At 40.3% G+C, this 27828-nt stretch overlaps 1 protein-coding gene and 1 long non-coding RNA gene across 2 annotated transcripts in view; one reads left to right on the forward strand and one right to left on the reverse strand.

Annotated features, from left to right (window-relative positions):
* Nucleotides 1-27828, forward strand: part of kcnb2b (potassium voltage-gated channel subfamily B member 2b) — a 104894-nt gene that overhangs the window by 53274 nt on the left and 23792 nt on the right. The gene's annotated exons all lie outside the window — the stretch shown is intronic.
* Nucleotides 1-27828, reverse strand: part of LOC141807259 (uncharacterized) — a 93061-nt gene that overhangs the window by 38958 nt on the left and 26275 nt on the right. Inside the window, exon 2 of the long non-coding RNA XR_012599836.1 lies at nt 23427-23518. This is a non-coding gene — a long non-coding RNA (uncharacterized LOC141807259). The remainder of the gene's footprint in view (nt 1-23426; nt 23519-27828) is intronic.

Raw genomic sequence — 27828 nt, forward strand, 5'->3', positions numbered from 1 at the left:
TGGCCACCAGTGATCACAAATGAAAAAGGGAGGAGAAAGGAGTGTGTGTGTTAGTGTGTGTTAGCCTCTGCAGAAAAGGTTAGGACAACAGATTGAATTTCCCCTGCTTTGCTTCATCTATACATGGATTTATCCCATGCAAGCCTTAAGCTGGCATTCTTACCTCATTAATTCTGGTCTGGTGGTGTATGTGTTTGTGTGTTTGTGTGTGTCCCAGCGTGAGCTGATGTCATGATGTTCCCGATCCGTTTTTCACCTCAGAGCACAGGCGCAGTGATAGATAAAAGGTGATGGTGTGGGAAGTGAAAGAAAACTTGTCTCTGTCACCTTTTAAACGTATCGACTGGGTTCTAATAAATTTAATTATTTATCTCTCGATTTTATGGAGTGTGAGCTGAGATAAGACCAAATGCTGCTTGAATTACAAACTTGGAAGTAAGTCGGGAGGAGTGTTATCCCGTTTCTTGTAGAGGTCTTCCAGTTTCTTGTTAACAGCACCAACAGAAATACAAACCCTGTAATCAGAAAGAGTGTGTAGATGTTGTTTGTTCTGTGATATCTGAAAGAGAGCCCACAAAGACAATAACATTCAAGCTCATTTAAGTCTCAGGGGATACTACATGGACATTCAGTTACTAGCTGCATTTGCAGCTTAATTGAATCACATACATGAGAGGCTGTAATGTAGGAGTGGGAAAGCAGTGTTAAAGTGAAGATGATTGCAAGGCGTGACGGCAGATTATTGTTTGTTTATCAGGTTTGCTTGTTGAGGTTGTGAACTTTAAATTTATGGAGATTTTAGACGAAAAGAGGAGGAAGTGGGCAAATCTACCACTATGGTTAAAAGTGTCTGCCAATACCAATGGTATCACTACAAGAGGATTTATCCAAGGAGCAAAATAAGGTTAAAAAAACAGCTAACTTAACTGTCTAATTTACATTATGTTCCCATATCTGAGCTACAGAATAGGTTAACTTTTTGGGGGTACCAGTCTCTGAACCACAAGTAACAACACCTCATGTAACATATAGATCATCACTTGTTATGGAGTACAAATGAGTCTACAGACAAAGTCACCCCTGAGAAGATTTTACATTTTCTTTTTATCAGCTCTGGTAATATCACTTCTGACCAAGAGGCAACAACGGTTTACAAAAATGAAGTCTATGCGGAAGTGCTAAAAGTTGCTGTTCATCGAGAATCTGCATGAGGCTGGCTGCAGAAAGACCAGAAACCAAGTACACACCCAGCCTAAAAAATTGACTTTCACGGCATTGAAAACCATATTTAGCCTGGTTCAAAAACCGCCTTGGGTTTGAAATGCTAATTTTGCTATTGGCACACATTGTATCGGGGTGAATTTCTTTCTAACTCAGCAGTTCAGAAGATTTTAGGATCATTTCGTTGTCCAATCTGAGACACAGCTCAGCTCGTGTGACTGACGGGCACCCATAGCTGTTAGAAAGGAAGCTCAAAGCCTGCATCATATCCAATGTGGCTGCGTCCATGGATTAGCTTCATGTTTCAGGAACAGACGGGTGACGTCGCAGAGACTACGCACTACCATATTACATGCAGTCTGATGCTTATGACCACCAGAGGTTACAGTCAAAGTATAAACACAATTTGGATCATAATGCTGTTCTGCCATGGACTGATGAATATACACCAGGGGTGGTTCCTCTCACACATAAACAAAATGACATAAAATGAAAATCAAAACATTTCCAATTTTCAAAGTGAGATTTATTGTGTTTGTTAGTGTGTTTAAATTTGTACTAGTGAAGAGAAACTGAAACTTCAGTATCAATCTGTACACCCAAACATTGATCAACACTAAAACCAACTTTGGCATCAGTATACCAATATTTTTGATTGATCGGCACACCACTACTCATAACTTGATAAAAAAAAATTATAAATGGATCGAAGAGCCGCACACCGAAAGGCAAAGAGCCACATGTGGCCACCCCTGATATACACCCTGCACATTGGCGCTGTAACTTCTGTTTAGCTTTAGCCTGAGACAACAATCTAAATGAGCTAGTCAGTGTGCTGTTAGCTAACCCTATCCATCAACAGCAAACTTTTTTTGTTTTGTTGTGTTTTACAAAACAGTTACAGAATGAATGCTTCACCACCTGTTTCTTTTGATGTACTGTTTCCTCTTCTTCATATCTGTTTCATAAATCAGAAATCTGAGATATTTTTCCTCTGACTGAAAAACGATTCTGCATCATTTACTTGTAAAGAAAGTTAACAGCAGACTTTTTTTCAGTCCAAGTAGTTGGTTTTAAGATAAGCCCCACCTTTATTAAGGAAAACAGCCAATAATCTTCAGGCTTTGGAGGTGGCACCTACAGGTCTTGTGATATTTCCACAGGGGCCCCATGCCATCTCTTGCCCCTCGAGATGCAGCCCTGGTCCCTATATCACCAAACTTCAAGACCTGCAATCACAGATAAACTTAATAAAGACCAAAAATCTCATTTCATGCTTTCTTTTTTATCGGACTTCCAACTCTGACTGAGCTGAAGTTTTTCTCTGCCCAGATGTTCTCCCTTTCTCTTCACCTCTAGACCGCTCTTGCCTCACCTGACGATACCCGACCAAAACAGATCGACATCCTAATCTTTCTCCCATTTCCATATTGCTGACTGTCTCTTCTTAATCACTACCCTGCAGCCGTGTCCCTGACAAAGCGACCTACTCCAGCCTCCTTCTTTGTCATGCTCCCTTTGGCTCCAGGGTTAATTTCACCTCTGAATTACTCTCCTACCAAGCTTGTTCCATTTTTTTCTGTAACTGTCACCAACTGGGCCTCCACAGGCAACGGTTTCACACGAACCAGAGCGGACTTCACTCCACACACCTTTCTCTGCAGGATCATTTCCAAGAGCTGCGACCTGCATTGTGTTTCGCCACCAGGATTATTTTTCTGTTTAACACCCACACTCTGCAAAAGAAACATCCCTGCAGCTTTTTTTCACACTCCTTCAAAGTTGTGTTTGAAATAGAATTGTTGTTTTCCACAGCAAGAACTTGTGTTAGTCTTCTTTGAAACCTGCTTTGACAAGCTTATCATTATAAAACAAGACAGTTTTATGAAGCATTTTATGCAAATACAGCTGGCATGAAGAGTCATAGCTGTGTCTACTCATCCTATTCATATAGCTGGATAGGTCTGTATAATTAATAACCTATCACTTTTCATTAAAACAGACACAACTCCATGCCAAACGGGGATTTGTATGTTCTGGTGTGTCCTGTTATGCACTTTGCTTTACCATATGGAGCTTCATGATCTAAATACAGATTCAGAGAAACACAGCTGATAAAACACAACCTTGGGAGTCAGTATAATTAATGTGACAAATCTATATTTATGACTCTTATCACTAGTGTTATAGCCGCAGTGTGCTGGAAAGGTAACAGGTCCTGGCGTTGTGCTCAGATTTTCAAAGCTGTATTTATCAATCATGTTTGACAAAAAGAGACCCCCATTAAAAGTCATTAAACCAGGTCAGTGCCAGCTCCAATGAAGCTAGAGCAGCTACTCCCAGGGAAAAAAGCTCACACGAAGTAGCTGAGCATTACCTGGGCTGATGCAATGTGAGTGTTTTTGTTGCCTCATTTTTTGTGGAGCTTTAGATGATTCACTCAAAACCCTACTTTATAATTTGAATAACTCATGTAGCTTAGGCTTTGTTTTGCAAGATCTGGTAATGCAGTACACTGGCACATTGCAGCAACTTGATTATGTGAGGAAGGGGAATTAGTTCAACATTAAACTCCACCTGATTCATGGTTCTATTTATTTGTGATTACGCTCAGGATATATATCCTGTTGTCTCACTTATGTCGAGTTGAGAGGGACTTAAAAAACGTGAAATAGGTTGCTATCCTGTTACCATGTAGCTGTAAACTACAATACAGCATGATATGACAACCCCAAAAAAAGCATTCAATGAATTATCTCTTAAACAGTGTCAATACCTAACCTGACGATTCACTTCAAGTGAAAAATGTCTTATAAAACTGTTCCCTTTGATGCTTTCTTGTGAAAGGTGCAACCACTGGTTATATTTCAGGAGAAAATTGAAAAAAAAAAGATTAAAAGAACAATGAAGATGAAATGTTTGATGTCTTATCAACATTCTATGAGGCACAAGCTCTTTTGTTGTCAGGATGTCAGCTGTCTAACCAAACTTGCAACATGTATGTCGAAAAGAAGGAACATCATTCCTCTGCTTTCTTGATATTGTGTGACATCCATCTGGAATGGATACAAATAGAAAATCACTTATGATCAGAAAAAGTTTGACGTAATGATGGTAAACAAGTCTGAGGCCCTGTTTACACAACAACGTTTCATCTGAAAACTAAAACGCAGTGAAAACAATCTGTGTTTACACAGAAATGCCTAGGGACTAAAAACGCTGTAGTAAGCATGCCAGGCCTGTAGGTGGTGCTATAACTGTCTTGTTATGTCTCCAGAAGCAGCTTCGGGGAGATCTCCACTGAAGTACAGTTGAGCTGATCACCTGGTGTGCTGGGGAATACTAAATGCAAAAGTGGAGCAACAGATACAGATTCTGTAAGAAGACAGTCAGCAGATACAGTAGATTGAGCAGCACAAGCACAATTTCGCGACGATCGTAACAACGGTACTGTTGGACTGTTGTATTCACTTGCGGAAGGCAGAGTGTGACGTCAGCATTTCCACTGAAAATGCCGGCTTATTGTTTACATGGCAACAGTGTCAGTTACTTTTCAGAAAAATCCCACTCTGGAGGCCGTTTTCAAAAGTTGGCGTCTTAGGTCGGCTGAAACGCCGTTTCCGTGTAAACCAGAGGCTGAAATGCAACAAAACTTTTGTGTTTGACCCTTAAACTGTTGTCATGTAAACGGCCCCTGAGTGTCCTCTGAGTAACTTAGATATTCCTACTACAGAATGCTGACCCTCTGCTCTGAACATCAACTGCCAACTCAAAACAGCACTGGGAATACAGAATTATTCAAAGGAACAGTGTAACACTTATCAGTGTCTTCATAAGCGTCCTACATTTTTGTTCCAATCAGAGACACAGCTTAGCTGATTGACAGATTGACAGGCGGGGGGACCTATAGCTGTTAGTGATGTGGCTCAAAGCAGATCCCATTTCCAAGAAGACACCTGCAAACTACATGCTCCAAAACTCTGTTTCAGAAACTGATGGGTGATGTCACAGAGACTACATACATTTATTGTAGAGTCCATGGCTTAGAGGTGCATGAACTGGACTACTGAAGTGTATTTCAGTGGGATCATTCTTTGCAGACTGAAGTGGAAAGCAGGAGTAGTTAATTCACTTCTATTTTAACTTTCGGGATAATCGTCCATTCCATGCAACGGCCCCTTGGTCATTTAAGAAATTCCTTTCCTTTCATTAAATTGATGAATAAAGAATCTAATGTTTTGTGGAAAGGGGTAGGGTTCATTAAGCGACTGAGCTTCATGTGCCAGGCAAGATGAGCGGCAGATTCAGCACCCATGACTGGATGGATCATCAAGCGTGGCTTAAAGGCACCTCAAACAAGAGCTGACTTGTGTTGCTTTTGCACCAATCAGGAGACATGTAAAAAAGGTGGGAGTAGCCAAATAAAGAAAAATCACCCAACCTAACAGACAAATAGAGTTGATTCTCTCATATTCCTTTACAACCCGTCTCTGGAAAGATACAGGGAGAGGCAAGAGAAAACAGACAATAAAAGGAAGTATGACTGTCAGAGCCACTCTTGCAATTGCTTGTTCATCCTTAAAGGCTGTTACCGTCGACTCCAGCAACCAGTTCAGGAGGCACACTGGGTAATATGCGCCTCCATAGATGCCTTATACATCCTCCTGCACTGGGGCCTGCAAAATCCTGTAACCATGGACACCTCATTAAAGGAGTAGAGGAAGAGAAAGAAAAATCATAGCAGGGGAGACAGGATTATAGCTCTACAAACTACCACACACACTTCCTCATACTCATGAGTATACACCTACACACTCGCAAGCACAGAATTAAATCTGAGGTACTTAAAGTTAGTTGGAGGGATTGAAAGTGGTGATGTCAGCTCTGCGTTACATTGCTAGACTCCAGGTCAGAGGTGCTTTGGCTGGTAATTGAATGCCTTTGATAAATGTATTACATATAGCAGGTGCCTTTTTGACATCATTGGAACGAAAGAAATGAGCTCGCTGAGGTGGTTGTGTAACTCTGTAGCACTGCTATTTCAAAAAGCACATCAAGAGAACGTCTTCTCGAACCATTCCTAGGAAACACTTTGGAGTTTTCTTCAATAATATCATCTCTCTCCGAACCAAAATGTGGAAAATTCGATACACCCGTTTTGTCATTGTCCCTGGAATAGCTGTGGCAGAATCGATTGTGGTATTTTTCTGTTTTTTGGCAAGGAGTACTGGCCTCTCATTCTGGAGGACACTGCACTCAAATAGTGCCCTAACCTAAATACATCAGCCTTCAGCCTCTTCTGCAGATGGAAAAAGATATCAGTCCAGGCTTCTTGATATAAGAGACAGATGATAATCGTATTATATTATCATATTATTCAATAAACACTGGTTAAATATGTATACCCTTTGGACTGACTGTCACTGTGGGGAGCTTCACATGTCAGTGGGTGTCTTATATTACAGCATGAGGTCATAGGTCACCATATGTCAATCTGAAGCTGTGCCTCCTCAAGGAATCGTGTTTAACTGTTTCTCTGAAACCGTTTTTTAAGAGAAGTCCACTGAAGTTTGTGGTGAGAAATCTTGATGAACAGTGAACTGAATGGCACAGACTGTAATGTGCTCTGTAGCAGTTTATTCTAACCATATCAAGCAGCTGTATCATCTCTATTCGCAACAAGGCTCTTAATACCCAAAGCAGTCCAATAACTCAGACATCTGCAGAGATAGCTCTTCAAATTAGCATATTGTCGCCACAAATTAAAACCACTGGTGTATCTCTTAGATTATATTTCGACAGGGCACAAGGCGAATTAGGGGAAGCACTACAGCATGCAGTGGAAAGATGCCAGTGGGTGTAAATTGAACTGAAGATACGGTCATACATATTAACAAAAAAAAGTTTTAACTTTGTTAAGAAGGTGCTTTCCCTGGGGCTTTATAAATCTCTGAAAATAAAGAGATGAAAAGAGAGAAATAAAAAGTAGAGCTGCAGTTTTTGTAGGAAACACAGAAAACAAGGTGCAAAACACCCAAATTGTTCAGCCTTCAAATTCACATGAAAGTGGTTAAATATTCACTATGCTTTCTGTCTAATTACACCACCAGGCTTATGAGATGGTTATTAAACTGCAATGGCACAAATAATTCTGATTTGCAATAATAAACAGGAAAAAAAAATCTGTAAATGCTCTGAGCGAGTTGTAACAGCAGGCTGCATTAACAGCTGATTTTACCCTGTTTTTATCACTCAAGTGAAAAACAGAAATTGAGATGTGTTGGAAACAAAATGATCATCTCAATCTTGAGATTCACAATACACAGAAGCACAGTTCAATCTATAGGAGCAGCCACAGGCAGCACAGGTATTTATCACTCCACTCCCCTGACAAAAGGTTGTCTCCTGTTGAGCCGCTCAGATCTGTCATGTCCCCAGGAGAGATTATACAGTCGTGATTCAAACCCCTGTCAGAGCATAGGTCAAGGAGAGAGATGTACTTTATGTCCCTTTTATCCCTTTCCTTATGGGAACAGACCACGTTGGCCTCTGGAGCTGCATTTATACATAAGCATAAGTGCTTATAAAGATTGTGTGTTTTGTGTCTTTTTTGTGCCAGCAATCAATCTTACATATAGCGACACATGGGGAAATTTTGAATGAATTCGCTGCTTGGATGTATCGGAAACATCTTGTTCCACTTTGACTCCATGCCTCACAGTGTGGGGGAGAAAGCAGATGACTCTGCAGGAGTGATAAATTCAAAATGTATACGTAATTATGCATGAGCCATATGGTCATTTCGAAGAACAAGAGAGGCTGCTGCAGAGTAAAAAATGTTGAGTTCTCCTGCAGGAGCTTTCTAATGATGTTATTTTATGCTGTTTGTTGTCCAAAGATGTTGTATACACAAGCTGTTCAGTCCAGTCTGTGCATGATGTAAGGGTAGGCTGGGTGCTTGGCTGGGATGAAGATGTACTTTTAAACTGCAAGTGCAGAATATTTCTGCCAGCGTCATGGTTGCTGATTGTGATACAAAAGTGTTGATCCTGTAGTTATTTTTATCTTTTTATTATCAAACATTTATATAACAGTTTTTTTTTATTCTTGGGAAGTCGATGTTGATCACAGTTGTGGTGCATTTTCAGTGAATGTGCAGCCACACGTGAAGCGTCAAGCCAAGCATAGCTTAGATTGTAACAAAGAATGAAAGCAAAGGGTCTTTATAATAGTGGATCTGTCCATTGACATCATTTGAGAGATTTTATCTTCCAATTGAAATAAAAGATGCTTTAGAGCCAGTAATTCCTATTGGATCATTTCTATGGAAATATAAATCACAGAGATAAGAAAGCACTCAAAAGTAGTCAAAATTTTGCACAAGAAAGACGGTTTTAAATTGGGTCAAAGACTCTGCAGCTGTCGATTGATGTACTTGGCTAACACTAGCAGAGTTAGCTCTACCAATCTACCTGGTCTTTTTTTGCAGGTTAACGTCCGTATGCCTTTACTGATTACACATTACAGCATTCAAGTGGTAATTCTTATAAGTGTCTTGACATGTCACGTGTGCTTCTTTACATCCAGCTTTTAAACAACATGTGACAGGCATCTCAGGTCTACAGAGATAAAAATATAAATACTTCAGTCCAGGGTGAAGCCATGTCTTATGAAATATACCTGGATTTAAAATTTTAAAAGTAAAGACGTCTTTTGAATTCAGTCTAACAAGAGTTTCTTTGCTAAAGCCATTTTATTGGTGCATGTATGGCAGCAGACTTAGGGCTCCGTCACACTGCCCATCAGTATCCTGCCGAAGCACACTTCAACCATTAAGTCCGGTTAATTTGGCCAGACCACAGGTGTGACATGCTCAGGCATTAAGGGTGGGAGAAAAAAATCTAAAATCGATATATCAGGATATTTTGTTTAACATTATAAAAATCGTAATTCTTTGTCAATTTTTTTTCCAAATTCAAATTCTTCATTTCAGTCCTTGTTTGAAAATTGGATTGGAAAAATGTTACCACTTTTCTCCAGCAGATGGTAAAATGTTTCTCCCTGACTCACGTGATGTGCATTTTATAGGAAAATATGGCTCCTGATATAGTCTGTAGACTTTATCATCATCATTTAACTTTATCACACTGTGTGGTGTTAAAAAAAGCAAACCAAAAACCACAAAGCCAGGAACACTTCCTGCACAAGCACAAGCACACGTAACCAACAGGGACATGACATATAATCCATGACACATAATTGCTGTGACTGCTCCTCTCGACAGTCATTTGAAACAATGGCGAGCTTGTTAGAGTGTGTCAGACCTAAACAACTTAACATGAGCCAAAAAGTAACTAACGTCGCAGCTTTGTTCTCTGTGTTCTCCATTGTGCTGACTCTGATGAGACTGCACTTCTTGTAAATTGATGCTTCATGATGACATAGGAGGGCCATCTGTGTCGAGTTGTAATGTAAGTTTGCTTCATACTGGAGTAGAGTGACTGCAGACTGTACTAGTTAGTGGGGTGGCACTGAGGGGGCCCAACTGTGCTTGAGAACAACAATAAATGTGACTATGCCCTTAGTGTTTTGGTTTTTGCCATGAAAGATGAGGTGAAATGAGAAATTCTAACCTTTCTGTCACTGAAATAAAAAAATGATATCATAATGAGTAAGTTGCCTTAATGTTTTCAGCTGAAATATTTTAAATTCCCAAGTGTAGTAGAAAATAATCGCCCAAAGCCCAAACACAAAGTTCCCATCCTAATTTTTCAGCACAATGTACCAGTTTAACCTTTTCTCTAGTTTTACACATTAAAGTGCTTTAGGGTGAGCGTGTACATGCACACAGACTGCGTAAACAGCCAAACTGTGAAACTCACACTTTATCTCCCCTCCCATGCGACTAATTGTAACCGGCTGGACCATGAGGCAGTAAAGTGAAGGTCACCTTGTGTTTGGCCCCAGCTGATAAGCTCTAATGTTGTCTTTTATGTGATGCCATGCTCTCCAAGGACCCTCTGCAGCCTGCAGCAGCTGATCAATACACTAAATCAAGACACTCTCATTATGGCACCCATGGGCATGTGTGTGTTTTTTTGTGTAAGTCTGTACATGTGTGCAGAATTTAACTCTGCAGTGTGTAGTTTTTGATGTGTGTGTGTTCTTGTGAGTTAATGTTAAATAGAAATTGGGGTTTAATGCTTTGGTCTAATTGTAAATGCATGCCGATATCTAATTTTGTTAATGCAATTATTTGCGCAGTCATTAGCTTGAACAGAACATATCAAATTAGAGGCAGTTTAAGGGTGCTGATCTGGATTTGCCTCAGTTGACATTTAAAGACATTTAGCGCTGCTAATATGGTATGAAATTAGGATTCTCTGGCAAAATGTCATTTTTATAAGCCGTAACATTTGACATTCTTTGAAGCTGCTCGTCAGATCATCGGGAAATTTAAGTTGAAGCCCTTTAATGTTGAATGAATGACAATCAATTAACTCAGAAACTGTAGCAAGCAACTTGACCTTTTCACAGAAAGTGGAAAGTTTTTTGTGTTGCAGAGATTTCCTCCTCTTGTACTAGTGTGTGTATGTGTGTGCTCATATGTGGGTACAAATGTGTTAGACCTGCATTTGTGTATATGTGTGAGTGCGGGGACACACAGGATCACGTGTGAGCTGAAGAATGGAGTTGAGCCAAAGTGCCCAGAGCCTGTAATAGCTACCTTGAAGGTTCACCTTCAAAACTCCAGATTACAAGCTGTACCTTCCTCTTCTCCCTATAATTTCCTCAGCTCCCTTTATTCCCCTGTTCCCCAGCTTTTCCATCTACCTTTTGCTGTAATTCATGCATGTCCTCGAAACCCATCACCTCCCTGTCTTAGAATATCAGAGCAATGAAAGCAGGAAATGCTCCTAAGAGTTGCGTCCTTCAGTCTCATTGAAGGTTGGGCATTTGTACGTGGGATACACTTCTGGAGAGCCATACAGATATGAATAATGTGACTGTTCTGCAACCTCAGAATCACTAATACTATAGTATAAAATCTCATGAGCACATTTGCAATTTGTAAAACTTGTTTTTCACTGCACTGAGGGGACATTAGGATTGATCACAAGTTTATGTCCCTTGATATTTTTATTTAGCTCATTGTGTCCTCATCTTGCACACAGACACAAACCCTGTAATTTCTCCTGCCAGCAAGTTTTTATCTCCTCTTTAAATGATAAACACATTTTTTTTGCTCAAGGCAGAGCAGAACTTTCAAATCAACAGAGATATGTTGCCGTAAACAATACTGTGATGGTACTCTTTGGTATACTTCACATCCGTCTGAGCGGTGAAACGTGTAGCTGGAGGAGGTGGCAAGGGGCCGTGGAAAAAAAGGTCAAAAGAATTGCAAGCAAGAGAAGGGGAAAGACGAAGAAAGTCTTAGAGTCAGCCAGGCCAAAGGAAGAGAAATCCAAATCTTTCAATTAATCTGCTTAGCTCCCCTGTGGGCAGATGTTGGATAGACTACAGCGGGCCACAGGTCAGTGAAATAAATAGACGAGGGGAATAAAGAGTGGGAAAGACGATATCAGAACTTCATCGCTGACGTAGAGTTGTCGCATACCACTAACAGACCCCTATGTAATCTGCTCTGCCCTTCCAGCCACCTTGTCAAAAATTCTTGCTTCTGTGTCTCACCAACCATCTGGGTTCTGGGGGTACAATTAAGTCACCAGTGATGCCAGAAATGCTGAGTCCTTCCTTCTGCCTTGAAAAATTACTCATCTTTTCACAGCTTTCATCTCTCCACCATGAAGACGATGCATCATGAGCGCCACTTTTGACTGTATGAGACGAATGGCCTGTCTCAAACTTCTATCACTCTTCAAAAGTGAAGCCAAAACACACCCCTAGAAGACAGGCACTGACATTTTGCAATTATGAGGTTTTGGCACCAGAATGTGCATCTCAGGGTTGACCTCTTAGAACCACTGTGTTCGTGTATTTTCCCAAAACTCACGCTGGATGCAGAGTAAAGACTTCTCGGCGTGGCATAGTTCAGGGACTTAAACAGATTCTGCAGTTAGTTGAAGTGGACACTTACAGTTTTGGCCATTTCTATGACTTTATATTTAACATTTCTCATTGTTCTCTGAATTAACTCTGCTATTACTGTGCTTCAGTGGCCTCATTTGTCAACATCTCTTCTTCTGGCTTACAAAACATTGATAAGAATGGCTCCTGCCTACCTGGGGTCCCTCATCCTGGTCTACTCTCCTTCTCACCCACTACGCTCTGCTTGTGAAAGACGCCTGGTGCTCCCAGCCCAGTGCAGCTCTAAATCTCTAGCCAGACTCTTCTCCTCTGTTGTGCCCAAATGGTGGAATGAATTACCTAACTCTACACGATCCCGCATAGTCCCTTTCTACTTTTAAGAGATGTCTGAAAACTCATCTGTTCAGGGAACACTTGTGCACTTAATCTGACCCTTCTCCTCTTTGCCCTCAGGGGTAGAATGAGTCAGTAGGTCTAAGACTCAGCTCTTATGATTTTTGGCACTACTACTGGATGTTGTTGAAGTTTGAAGTATACTGTTGCAGCAATTTATCATGGTTTGTTGGCTTGTTGACTAGGTTTTCTTTCTGTCTAAATTCTTGCTTGTGTTGTACGTCCCTTTGGACAAAAGCGTCTGCTAAATGAAACTGTAGAACCGTAGAACATGGCAGCCAGTTTTGTGTTTCAAGCGTCACATCATTAAAAATTAAAATTTGACTTCTCGGGAATATGAGCACTTTGACATTAATTAAAAAAAAAAGATAAGAATGATACCAGAAACTAATTTTGAAAAACATGTATGGGTGTGAGTTCTGGTTTAAAGGTCTGACCCATGTTACACCTTGGTCTTTTGGCTTCACTTTTGGGAAACTGTCATGTTGCCCATCTTATCTAGTCAATGGACTTACCATGAATACATGGTTAGGATACAAAGTGCTAAAGCAATGGGCAATGCATCAAATTTCAACCATTATGCTTGTCAATAGTTACTGGTAATTATAAAAAACGTAAGTATTCAGCCAGTAGGGATGGGTACCTTTCACATTTTAAGCTATATGGTACCAATGCCCAGTACCCGGCAATCGGTACCGGTACTCAAGGATACCAGTTTGCGTTCCTTTTTTGTGTTTATGGGGTAAAATATATCCATTTTTTTAATAAGAAAAACTAAAAATTTTTCAATTTAACACGTTTATTCTTCAATAAATAACCTTGCAATGCTGCATTCATGTCCAGCATAGAAAGTCACCCAATCTTTCACTCTCTCACAGCCACAAGGATGCATTTAGGTACCTAAACATGGCACCTTTTGGTTTTATGTGAATTGGTACCCGGTACTTTTGACAGAATTCTGTTGGTACCTATAAAAGTACCTAATTCTGTACCCATCCCTATCAGCCAGTGGTGTAAATGAAATTAATTGTTTGGACAGATAAAACATCGGTCGACTTTACTTGTTTGGTAACCATAACTACACTGAAATTTGTAGAAGTGAAATCTATTTGAGTTACATTTACTGAAAAGAGTCTGACCATTCTTGCAACTCTATGTGCTCAGAGTCAAATTTAATCTTTTGTTCATGAACATTACAAAACATTTACTCTACACACACATGATAAGATTTAGGTTTTCTGCCAATGAACCAACTTTTCCATTGGCCGTTCATGTCAGTTTATCAACAGTATGGGTATTTGTAATGGACATCCACTAAGAATGTATTTCTTGCTCTCTTTGTATTTGGATATTTCTTAAACGTCTCTCTCGTAGAGAATGCTGTGGTTTTCTCTGTGGGGAGTTAGGAAAACCATCAATCTGAACATCCACGAAAGACAGTGGGTGAAGACAGAGTGTGCAGCCGGAGGGATTAGTTTAACTCTTGGGTTTTACAGTACCTGCAGCTTATAAAAAGGAAAAAAGACCTTTGCCTTCTTACTCCTTCTCTGTTACCAAGAGAAACAGAGGTGAACTCAGACTTCCAATTAACCGTGTAGCACACAGAAAGACACAGAGTCCATTTTCTCACCTAGCAGAGATCACCTCAGACTTTAATCAGTACGAGGAAACTAAAATTGTACAAAAATGATGAATACCAAATGATAGCCGCACTGCATGTACAAATGGAAAAGTCATATCCCTTTTTATTTTCCAGTGAAGAGTGGATAATAAAAAAAAGAAGAAGAGATTTAAGAAACCTCTCTCTTCTCAGATGGGGGCATGGCTGTCACCTCTGGCTCGATTTGTATTCCTGTGTGATAGAAGATTGAGCTTTAATCAGTACTGACATCCTCTCCACTGTCAGATAAACACACTAACTTTATTTCAGGTAGGCAGTGCTGACAGGGACATCAGATAGAAGAAAAAAAAGGAGGACAAGAGGGACAAGTGGGTGGGATGAAAGGGCTTTGAGAATCTACAATTAGGTTAAATATTTGGCTGGAATAGGCTCAAACAACATTTAAGGATTGTGTGGATTCACTTTCATGCATTTTGGAGTTTATTCAACCGTTAAGCTGCATTTTCTTTAAAGGGATCCCTCTGCTTAAAGCACTTTGCATGCCAATTCTTGAACTATACTCATCTTCTGCACCACAAGGTGAATTGAGCTGCACAAACACAGCTTTTTGCTCAATCAAGCACACGGGAGCTTATACCTCAGTTCACTGTAGGGGATTTTAGTTCTTCTCTCATAAGCAATAAAAATGTGATAGGTGTATGAAATGGCTTTTCCTTAGGCATATATATCTGCTGAGAGATTGCCGCATATGGATTATCTCTTTCTGAATACACTGGAGTAATACCCTCTTGGATAATGTGCCTCCATAGGATGGCTAAGGTGTGACATTGGGATCGCCTCAGCTGGAAGTATTCATAGATCTATTTTCTTGGAGCACAAGCTATATTGAGAGTGTTAAAATGGTTTCCTGAATAGAAAGCTTATAGCCCTAAAAGGAGATAGATTAAGGTGCTATTTTTTTCTCCGCATCGAAAATGAAAATGATTGATTCGGTTATTATATCTTCAAGGACATAAAATTATGTTTTTCTGCTCCAAAATGAGGAAAATGTGCCTGTTCGAGTTTCCATTAACATTGCCTGGTTTCACTCGGACTGCACGCTGCATTCTTATTTTCATCATTATACGGAGTGGAGAAAATCTCATTGTACATAAATCTTTCCATCAAGGCTTTCCTATCTGCATCTTGGCATAATCTTTAGTCAGCCATATAAGTTCTTTATCCCATCGCATCTTAATATTTCATTGTCATTTGCTTTTTATGTAAAATCTTAGTCTCTCTATTATCACATTACATAGTTGAGTCGCTGATTTATGTTCAACCAAATTTAAGTCCTCACCAATATTTGAATTCATGACTGTTTACACTGGTTGAGGATGCTGCTGTTTTTCGTTATGCCCACAACAAGAATGAATTTCCAGTCTGTCTCTGATTGGTACACAGGAACAGACAAAACACTGTAACAGAAATTGTGCCATTAGCAGCAGAGTGTAAGCCGAAAAATATTTTGTTGAAGTAGATGTTTGTGAGTGTGTTCAGAGGAGGAAAGCTATGGGAAATGGGAATGTCAGCAGTTTGCTGTTGGGTTATCATAAACCACATTTAATTTGAACAAATTGAAACTTTGACCTGATTATAGAGTTGGGAGAAAACTTGAAGAGATAAGAAAATAATTGAAATTCTTTTCCTTAAGGGCACATGGATGTCTGAGCAGGATTTGATGGTTATTCATCCAACAACTGTTGAGATATTTCAGCCAAATTTCAAAAAATGTATTTTTTTTTAATGGTTTGAGGCCACAGAGAGGCAGGAAAGACAGTTTAAGTTAAAGGACTCTTCCTCTGGGAGTCATGAATCTCTGTTAGAATTGTTTAAAAATCCTTCTAGTTAAAGCAGAGTGTTTTTCTTTTCCAAAATAACCAAGATACTTTTATCATCGTGAACATACGTTCAACTTCTGGGAAAATATATGATTGTACAAAATGTCACAGCAGTTTACCTGAGTTGTCAGGACATCTTGGTTTGAATTCACATCAATGTAAATCTTGCTACTCATAACACTAGAGGAGCATTGAGGGAAACTCAACATTTAAATTCATCCTCTTGAGACCTTCACTGACAGTACAAAATTTTATGATAGATTTTCTGGTAGCTGCAATGACATCTTGCTTAGTATTCATGTAATCGTAAATTTTGGTCATAGTACACGGCTTAAGACAGCTAAGAAACATGAGTCAGAAGGAGCAATCCTCTGGAAACCATGAGTCTTGGTCAGAAAGTTTTCAAAATCAAAAGTGTGATTAAAACTGAGATTTTTTTTTACGCTAAAACCATGCCAATGATGATACCAGAGGCTCAGTAGGGGGATGTGTAATTCAACTTCTGGGGACCATGACTGACTCTACAAAATTTCAAAACAGTTTCCCTTAGGGATGCACAATATTGGGTTTTTGCCAGTATCTGATATGCTGATATATCAAAACCCCTTTTGGCCGATACCGATACAAATAATCACAAATTTTGTTGTTTTTTTTTTTCGCTGTAAAGAAAGCTAAGTCTATCCTGTACTGGAATTTATATGTTACTCTTATTGTGGCGGTCTTATTTGTTTAAGAAACACACATAAAACAAGACAAAAAAACATTTGATTTTACCATAAATAAGAAATGTATTATTTTTTCAAACTCAAGACATTCAGTATTGAAATACAGAAATATAATTTCTTTGGATCACATGAACTTTAAATGTACAATGCATTTTCAAACAAAACCAAGTTGCATTTGATTATTTTAGAGCTACTGTAACAACCTGGTGACAGACACAGAGCTCTGCAGTGCAAATAAATGAAGTGCTACATTTTATTTAAGGAGCTTATTTTTCAGATGGAAAATAATAATAATCCTAACTGAATAGCACCTTATCGGCTGTGCCTATCGGCAGAAATTTTCATATCTGCCGATACCGATAAACGTGTTTTTAAGCTTTTATCAGCCGATACCAATATTGTGCCGATAATATAGTGCATCCCTAGTTCCCCTGAAAGATATCTCAGACAAAATTCATACCAAGTGAACCTTACAATAGCTCAAGGCCAAACAGAGGGAAGGAAGATGAGTCAGAAGGAGTCATCCTCTGGGAACCATGAATCTGCATTTGCACTTTTTTTCAAAAACTATTTAATACGGCAGAGTTCTTTTCTTTGTACAAAACCTAAAAATGTCAAGCTCATGGTAACACCAGAAAGACAGTAAGGGGAGCACAAAAAGTAGTTAGACTTTATCCTCTGGGGACCATGACTGACACTGCAAAATGACTTGTTATATTTCTTTCTTTTCCTTTTTAATATCAGTGGGAATGAAGTGTGAAAAGGAGCTGACAGATCCAGACTCTCAGACTTAAATGTTTCTTCCAACCTTGGCTAAAACTGTAACCCCATTCAATTCTATCTCCCAATCTGCCGATCAATCAGCCAGCAGTAGCTACATCTGGTCCCTCCGCTCTGTGTGTAACCATGTTGTGCTTGCTAGCACCACAGCTTGCAGCCCTATTAGCACCAACAAATTTGTTCTTGACACTAATTACAGCTTCACAGTAAGCACCGCAGTGGGCTCGAAGAATGAAAGGCCACAATCTCCCCATCAATCGGCCCTTTTTGCCTGCATGAACGGTGGCATGAGAGGGAGGAGGCAATGGTGCCCTATCTCACTGGTGGGTTAAAGGTGGACTCTTCTAAGGAAGCAGAACGGGGAGTAAAAGATGGGAGGGAGGCAGAAGGGTGGTCACCCACAAGGGATTTCTTTTTGTCTTTATTGAGAGTTGAAGGCAGTCAAGAGGAGTTGCCCTGGGCCTAAGTGCTCCATGCATCACTGGAGAGGTGATACGTCCATGTCAAGTTCTGTCCTCCCTCTGCTGTAGCCCTGCTGCTACAGCTCCCCCTTCCACTTCATGTTTTCCATCCAGCAGGCTTTTATCATTTTACTAACAGCAACAGGAGCTCACCATCTCAAGATGTTTTTCATTGCTATTATGTGAGAGCAGTTTGCATTTCCTGTTATAGGTTTCAGATCCAGTCTGTATAGCTGTATCCCCATGTGAATTGATGTCTTGCTCAGAGCATCCCAAGCAGCAGCAGCTATGACCTGTGAATATGCAAGTACCTAAAAATGGAACAGCTCCCCTGATGTCAAGTTACTCTCAACCCCACAAACATCCACTGTGAAGGCTCATGGTGGCCAAATGTTGGCATAGATAATGGGCTCACTCACAGGACGTACTACTTTGGAGGAGTCAGGATGCAACTGATGATGAAGAAGGCGTGTGGGTGGACCCACCAACGCTGCTGTGGATCAGTGGAGAGAGCGGCAGTCAGGACGAACTGCAGTATGCGAAAATACTGATCTAACTTGTGCTTGTGCTCAGCTATAACTCTGAAGAGAGAAACTGCAAGACAGAGAGAGATGAGGGTGTGTATGATGTGAAAAAGTGTGTCTTAGGGAGCATAGATCATAAAGTACATTGAATGGATGTGTTTTAGCTGCTCAGCCAGGATTCAGAATGCCTTGAGCTTATTTTAGCAGCTTGGAGGACAGTTGCCTCTTTTTTTTTTTTTTACAGCTGAGGGTAGTTTGATGTCCAACAAGGGCAACAGACTGACTTTGTTGTTCTCCAGGTGCCAAATGGGCTGGCTTGGTCACACAGGCACAGAGCACCAGCTGGAGTTAGGGGAAATCCAGGAGTTTCCTCTGAGCCACCACTGGCAAAGTTAAAAAGAGCTGATTCAGTAAATGCCAACCTTCACAATCCATCAGAGGAAGAAAAAAAAACAGTTAGGAAAGACCTTGTTATCCAAGGTGCAGTGGATGATGTTCACTCTGTGCTTGAAACTTGGCTAAACTGAGTGTGACACTCTCAGGCACCATATATGGCGTGGATGCATGGCTGGCTCTTGGGGAGATTCCTCCGTCCTCCCACTTGTACTCCTATCAGCTGTATTTTCTGGTAATAAGAGACTCCCTCTTCCTTTGAACTGACACACATTTTTGTGTAGAGTCCAGGAAAGCATCAAGTCTCTCACACTTGCTGCAAATCTCTTGCAAGTGGGTTTTTCGGTCATACAGCTTGACTCCCAGGTTTCCACCAAAGATGTGAATCTGAAATAAGCTACTGAGGAAATTTGCTCGAAAAAGGAGTGCCTATTTTTGTTAGAGTGTGTGTGCAGCTCATTTGTCATGAAGAGGGATATTAATACTCATTTGCTCAGACAGTCAAGCACGTGATCTCTTTCCTTCTCTTCCATCTTTCCTTGATTCAGTCTCTCAACATGCCCCTTCCTGCTTTACTTCTTACCCTCATCACGTTCATGGCAGCTTTTGAAAGGCATCTCTCACTTGAGGGTTATTTTTCATACCTTGTTCATAAATCTACACATTGTAACCAGTGTTGAGCAAATTACTTTAAAAAGTTAATAGTTAAATTTATTTGTTACTTTCCTTAAAAGTAAAAAAAGGAAAGTAACATTTCATAAAAATAACAAGTTACTAGTAGGGATGCACAACATTGGATTTTTGCCGATATCCGATATGCCGATATATCGAAACCCCTTTTGGCCGATACCGATAATCACAAGTTAGTTTGTTTTTTTCACTGTAAAGAAAGCTAAGTCTATCCTGTACTGGAATTTATATGTTACTCTAATTGTGACGGTCTTATTTGTTTAAGAAACACACATAAAACAAGACAAAAAACATTTGATTTTACCATAAATAAGAAATGTATAATTTTTTCAAACTCAAGATATTGAGTATTGAAATACAGAAAAATAATTTCTTTAGATCACATGAACTTTAAATGCACAATGCATTTTCAAACAAAACCAAGTTGCATTTGATTATTTTAGAGCTACTGTAACAACCTGGTGACAGACACAGAGCTCTGCAGTGCAAATAAATGAAGTGCTACATTTTATTTAAGGAGCTTATTTTTCAGATGGAAAATAATAATAATCCTAACTGAATAGCACCTTATCGGCTGTGCCTATCGGCAGAAATTTTCATATCTGCCAATCCCGATAAACGTGTTTTTAAGCTTTTATCAGCCGATACCGATATTGTGCTGATAATATCGTGCATCCCTACTACTAGGGTAAGTTATTCTTGCGTTAATTCAGTTTTTGAGCAGTTTTTGCTCCTGAACATAATGTACACACGTATGTTTTTGCCTTTAACATCTATGATGTTGAAGTAGTGTCTGTATAATTCCATCCTGAAAACGCCAGTGTTAACCTGACAGACTGTTTGGACTCATGCATTAAGTTGGCAGCTCCTGCCCTGTGTCTGCCTGAGCAAGCCAGGTTGAATAGACCTGCCAACACTCCTGATTTAAGAGGGATTCTCCCACTTTTTAACCTTATTTCCTGCTCTACTCCTGACTTGTAATTTCTCCCGATTAACCCCTTTTCTTTAAGTATGGTCCTGCTATCTCGAATACTTTTTCAAGTCAAAACAAGTCAGCTTCTCGTGCCTTATATTCAAATCTCAAAAAGCATCCACCCCTCTAGTTGGTTTGATCCAAACATGCTGCAGGAGATCCTTTCTGACTGCAGGTTACACAGACGCACACAGGTAGCTGTGTGATATTTGTTGCTGAGAACTTTTTGTAAGCATCAGCTCTTTGTTAAAAAATGTGTCAACATGATCGAACCAATCATCTTGTCTGCCTGCTTCTACCACCTCACCAAAGAAGGACAACCACATTTTTTTGCAGCTCCTCTTTTGTGCCTGACTGAGCAAGCCAGGTTGGATACATTGTAACGCGCCACATTTCACCGTCGGTAACAGTAACGATGCTGTAATCTTTGAAATAGAAAATAATTAGATTACCTGTTACTTGAAAAAGTAACAACAGTAGTAACACCATTATTTTTAACGCTGTTATTTCCAGCACTGACTGTCACACTTAAACTAAAGAAATACAAACCAGTTTAATTATTTAAACTCAAACACTGTAATGACCATTTTCCTAATTTGTCTGTGTTGCTTCAGCTAATGGTCTGTTTGTGTTTGTCCCTCCAACATCCACCTGATCCACACACCCAACCCCCACAGCCTCTCTTTGGGAGCCATGATAAGTCTTTGAACTCCCGTAAATCCCAAAGACGGCCAAAGTGCTGACCCACAATAGGCAGACCCAAATAAAGATAGAGCCAGCCAATACCCAGAATATTTGTAGCTGTTCCTCACAGGAGGATCAGCGCTTTATGTCCATGAATCCATTTGGTCCAAAGTAATGGCACACATGGGAGACGGAGAAGCAACGCTGCCTCTGTTTGCTCCTCAGATAAATAATTGAGAGAGATTGATTATTGAGGAAGGAGTGCTTCGTCAGTCTGTGTCATATATTCTATTTTAAATGCTCATTTTTCTCTGATAATCAGGGTCGGATCCTCCAGAGGTCTTTGAGGTTAACTTCACATCATTATATGGAAGAAGGAAAGGATTCATTTAGCTAATTAGGAATAAAATGCCAGAAAAAAATGATGTTTCAGCACATTCATGCTGTCATTGTGTTATGTGTGTGTTGCATGCTTGCATGCTTATTTGTGTGCTTTTGCACACACATGCAATATGTGGGCATTCAAGTGCTTAAAATGCTCCAACCCCCTTCACCCTGAAGGGATCCACATGGTGTGTGTTCTCTGGCTTCCCTCATTTCCAGGCGTAGTCTCACACATCAGCGCACAGAGGAGAGAAGAATATCACTTGTTTACCCAGAAGCCCCCAGAAGCCATATGCTCCAGCGCAATGCAGCATATGAGTGGTGCCACTTACTATCATTAATATCTGCCTTGTTCCTAATAATTTTGACTGTAACAACAAAGAGTCATCAGGGGTTTGCATGTCAGATCTTCAGACAGAAAGCTTGTCTCTGTTCTTGTCCTCACTGTAGACGTCAAAGAAAACAAAGATGTTGTCACACTGTGTTGACTCCTCATCCAGTCAGACAGTCACAAGAGATGATGTGTCAGCTAGATGCAAGACAATGTGTTCGGACTCGGAGTGTAATGATGAGCTTAATTGAGAGGAAAGGTGGGAGGAGTAGAGGCAAGGGGACGTACTACAAGGGGAACTAATGGCTATTAAAGCATGACTCCGCTATCAGGTCTGAAGGACACAATCTGGTCCGTTGGATCTAATACTTTGCGATGAGCTCACGCAGTATGTGGAATTTTAGGGCACCAGTTGTTTGAACCACTTGCTGCTCATTGTTCCCTATAAAATGATTTTATAAAATAATTTTGCACTCCTTAGACTTGAATCAAAACCATCAACATCATTTGTGAAAAATAGAGGACTGTCTGAACGGACAGAGAAAATGTTTGGTAGCCCACTTTACTTTACAAAGTGCCTCTCTCTAGTTAGTAATGTCCCCTGAATTACACTTGTTGTGAACATTCCCCACTCCATGATTTATATTTAGTCATACCTGTGAGACTTTCATGAGAGCGGAGCTTAAAGGTAGAGTCTGCGTGATTTTCTTAAAAAACTGAATGTCAACTTTTACAGGAATAATCCTACTCAGTTGTCACTTCTGGGCCTCTATACATGTGTGTCAGTGTCTGTGTCTGCCTCGAACCCTCTCCTGTGCCTGTATGTTGATGTTTTGGTTGTTTCTAGACATTTCTGGGAGGAGATGAGGTGTGACTACATCAACCGATCACAGCACACCCAGTGGACAAGTGACTTTGCGTGTTGATTAGCGAGTGAATGAAGCTATCCTGAGCAGCTAGTGGATGTAGCATGGAGCAAGAAAAACACTCCCAAAGTGAAATGAACGCCAGACGGATAAAGCTTTTTACCAAATGAGGGTGAAGCTTAATTCAACTTTCACTCGCTTTCGGGCACTTGGGGAGCAGCAGAAGACAAAGTCAAATAACCCAGTGATTAGCTTGTGCTAACATGCCAAGTCATAGCTCTCAAGTCTCCACCATGTAGATGCTGCGGATGGTTGCTCAGCTAGTATATGTGTTCACGTAGTCATGGTTGGAGACAGTGGGTGTGTGCTGCCGCTGGCACTGAGCCAAAGAGGAAGACCCAGTTTGAAATTGTGTTTACTGACAAGTAACAAAAATTTTGGCAGGCCCTACCTTTAAGCTTGTTACTTTTTACAGCTTTGCAACCAGCTTTGCTCCTTATCAGCTGTTCCAATTCTTCTGGCCACACACCTTCTGTAGTTTGTCTGAAACAAAAAGAAAAGCTTAGCACCCCACCACCACCAATCTTGAACGTGCTTTTTACATTCTGCATAAATTCTAAATAAAGAGAATTTCTTGGTGTTGGAAGCCTGAAAAACTAGAATTGAACATATTCCAGAGTTTCCCCAAGGTAGTCTCGTCTAGCAACAAAAGTCTGGTTTATCCATATCAGTGAGATTCAAATGAGGATTTTATTTACCATTAACTCTGAGTCATTGCAGGATGTATTCAGGCCCAGTATTCAGTGAAAGGACAAGTGTTTTGGCAGCACTCTGAGCCCGACACATTATTGCAGGAGTTGTGGGTATTTAATGGAAGAAAATGGACTTGACACTTGAAAAACAGCTTGAGCCCTTCTCTCTGGTGTGGATGTATTAAACTTGAACTTTTACAAGTCCTGTACAAGACAGTGGTATCGTTAGGTAGAGTCTTATTTTCCCCTCAGATGGATGTCAGATCGACAACTGCAAAGCATGCATGGACTAGAATTTGGGGTGCTGACAGGTGAAGGTGATGTAAAAGTGTTTATAAGTGCAGTTTTTGTAGTGTCTACTTGAGTCTGACTCCAAGTAAACCCTGATAGAGCCTGTGTTAAAATACCTATTTTTAAAAGTATTTTACAAGAACCGCTCCTGCCTACTTTGGGTCCCTCATCAAGGTCTACACTCCTTCTTGCCCACTACGCTCTGCTTGTGAATGACGCCTGGTGATCCCTGCCCAGCGTGGCTCTAAATCTCTAGCCAGACCCTTTCCTCTGCTGTGCCCAAATGATGGAATGAATTACCAAGCTCTGTACGATCCACAGAGTCCCTTTTTACTTTTAAGACAAGTCTGAAGACTCATCTGTTCAGAGAACACTTAGGCACTTAATCTGACCCTTCTCCTCTTTGTCCTCAGGGGTAGAATGAAACAGAAGGTCTCAGACCCAGCTCTTAGTGAATATTCAGTAAAGTGAATATTTTGTAAAATTCTTGCTTGTGTTGTACGTCATATTGGACAAAAGCGCCTGCTAAATGAAACTGTAGAACTGTAAAAGTCTATACCTCTGTATTTGTAACAACTGAACAGGAGCTAAATCTGCAATTTGACTGCAACCATTTTTGGACATCAAAACACCACTACAAAACTAATGGGTGATGTCACTTATTGGTTTAAATCCAGTCTAAGGCAGAAGCACCATCATTACTTATTGCATTTTTATCAAAATAAGATTTCAGAGCAGGACTCTTGCCTTCCACACCTGCATGATGTCCTGTATTTTCATAGTCACCCAAACCAGAGAAGACAGGGGGCTGGTGAATCAGGGACAGTATTAGGAGTGCAAGTGAGGTTTCTGCTCGAGGTTGTGCAGGGGAAACTTGAATGAGGGGAAAACTCCGCAGGGAATGCACCAATAGAATGCAATGCAAACTGGGTGCCAAGGTTAAAGCCACTGTTGTTCATGTGGCAACTGTTCTTAGACCCCAAGTGACATCAGAGTGTGGTCGTCTGTCCCTGGGCTTAATTTAGCCACATACGCTGGCAGCCGTAGGATCCACTGCTCCTGTTTGTCAAAGGAACCACTGATGCCAGCTATGACATCATCATCGGGATGCACAGGAAAGCTTTTAAACCTGACACACCCACACTCGGCCATTCAGTATCCCTAAAGGAATATCATCTTTACTAGCTACAAGAGTACTTCATGTTATTTGTGATACGTTGGTGCCATGTCACAGTTTGTTTCTCTTCAGTGGAGGATATTTGCTTTGGAAACTAAAACAAAGACACAGAAGTTTGCAAAGTGACAATGTAGAGAGTCGAAACTGTGGTTTGTGAAAAAGAGATCTGACCACCTGCATCAGTAATCCTTTTGGTACAAGCCACTGTCCTCAATCCAATTTACAAACACAAACCTCCCAGTTAGTACGACCACGTTTCCCCACCAACCGATTCCAATTAAGTCAGATGAAAATCTTCAGAGCTAAACGTCCTAACACACTGGGAGGGCCTGTGACTGGACTTAATGAATAAGAATCAATATTTGTGATTGATTGAGGGATTTTCTGAGCGTGTGATGTGCCTCTGTGGGCCGTTCTGGTCGCATAAATTTTGTATTTGAACTCGGCTGTGAAGCAGAATAGTCCAAGGGAGGTCAAGACAAGAGGAGGCTTTAATACTGCTCATTAGTGTTAGTTAATAATACGCCAGAATTGTAGGTTCCTTCAGACCCAACTGCACTCTTACCTCTCTTATTCCCACATGAACAGCGACGACTCTGCCTTTACATTTTGATTTAATGTCAGAGTTTTAAAATCTGGATAATATCTTAAATACAGCATTTGTGTAATGACATGAGTAATTTTAGATCTTCTGTTGCTATGCTGTTTCTCGTGATAAAAAGTGAATGTATTCAACCTTGTAGGCCAGGGGCAGGAGTTTACACTCATTATACTGTAGAATATTCAATTTGGGTGTGTGTCTTGTGAGGCAGTGTGCTGTTTCCCAAGACCTGCCCGGAGCGAATCAATCTTGGTAAGTTAAGTGTTGTAAAGAGTGGTTATGTTTGTTTGCTGAGCCGAGAATCACTTTGTGAGGTGTTAGCTCGATGCGCATCACTAACAGAGCGAGACAGAGGGGACTTAGGATCTTGTACCACAGCTTAAATTATGAAGAAGAAGAGCTCCCCTGCTGTTTCGAGGGTTACTGTTATAAATTGTTTACCTGCTGTTACACAGCTGAGGCAACAAAGCGGAAAAAAAAAAGACTCTGAATCAGTGACACCAGCGGAGACACTGCCAATTATCTTGACCTTAAGTTTCTCTAGCTAAGACAGCTCGAGTAAAATCACAATGTGCAGTGTTGTTTGAGTGTTTTCTTGCACGGATTCCAAGAGCAGAGGCAAGCACGTGAAAAACACAAGTTCTCAAAAGCAGGCCAATTATTGCTGGGCCAAAAGTTTGGAAACTTTTACCAACAATTCTCAAACTTTTTCACATGCTCAGTAAGAACTAAAACCACAGTTATGAATTATACATAGCAAAGTTCCCTTAACTTATCCATTAAACTTTTCATGAAGGCACAAAGATTTTCTCTTTTTTAACAGAATAACTAACAGGTTCCATGCAGAGCTCCGGCCTCCTTCACATAAGCCTATTCACAATATTTTTATGGTAGGTGTTCCAGCAGACACAAACAAAAGTACATAGACACCACTGGTGTGTGACTTGTTTGCAGATGCTGTGTTGAGTGCTGAATCTCTCCTGAACTCATTTCAATTGAGACCAATTTATATGACTGTCTATTTTTTAGGGTTAATTATGATGTAGTTGGAGAGCAGGTCATGGTGAGGTTGGCTGTTATGCAAGAGTTGTATTTCTGAAGGTGACTTGACGGGTCAAAAGTGAGAGTTTTTCATGTTTCTTAATTCTGGTGACCTCTTGTTTTTTTCTGAGATGGGTACTATATTTCCCATGAGGACCACTACCTAGTGTTGAAAAGATGTGGCTCTTGCTATTTGTTGTAGAAATATGCAAATGGAGTATAGATTGTCTTTTTAATGCTAAAAAATAAACAACAAATAATTGCCTGTGCAGGAGAACAGTTGCAAAGAAGTGACAGGTCAGTATAGAATGAGTACACCGTAAATGTGCTTACAACTATAAATGAACTTTCTTTTTTTAATGTAAAAAAACCCCCACCATCTTCCTTTGTCCGGGCATTTTAGATATTATAGATAGGGGAGGGGCTCAGTTCCCGTGGTTTCTTTGAGAAGCAGAGGATGCCCGAGATCAATACATGCTTTCACGTCAGTCTTCAAACTCCAGAAAGTCCCTAGATTTGTTGTGAGTTACTTTTTATAATAAAATAAAATAAAAGAAGAAAAGATTGACAAGGGGTCTGAAAAGACATTAAATATAGTGACAAAGCCTCTAAGTTGGCTACACTGTCTGCATGCCAGAACCACATGTAACGATACAGTCAATCTCCAGTGGTATTATCAGATCTCGAGCTTGTGATTAACCCTTTGGGTACCAAAACGTGTCACAAAAAACAAGGCATATTTTGATACTCAGTGCTACGGAAGCATTACAGTTGGTGCCAAAAAAGTAAAATTAAGGTTCGATACCCAGCCCTAATACGGAGTGGTGTGATAATGTCTAATTTGCAGCTACATAAACCTTGTAGCTCAACAACCACCACATTTTGATTGCTGCATTTCGAGTCACAGAACCAGTGTCATCTCCTAATAAATATCTGATTAATGCAACAAATAAGAGCAGTGAAGCATTTACTGAACACATCATTACTGAAT

This window comes from Halichoeres trimaculatus, unplaced genomic scaffold (assembly GCF_033239565.1).
Source record: "Halichoeres trimaculatus isolate MK-OKI-2021-1 unplaced genomic scaffold, fHalTri1.1 fHalTri1_scaffold_18, whole genome shotgun sequence".
NCBI lineage: Eukaryota > Metazoa > Chordata > Actinopteri > Labriformes > Labridae > Halichoeres > Halichoeres trimaculatus.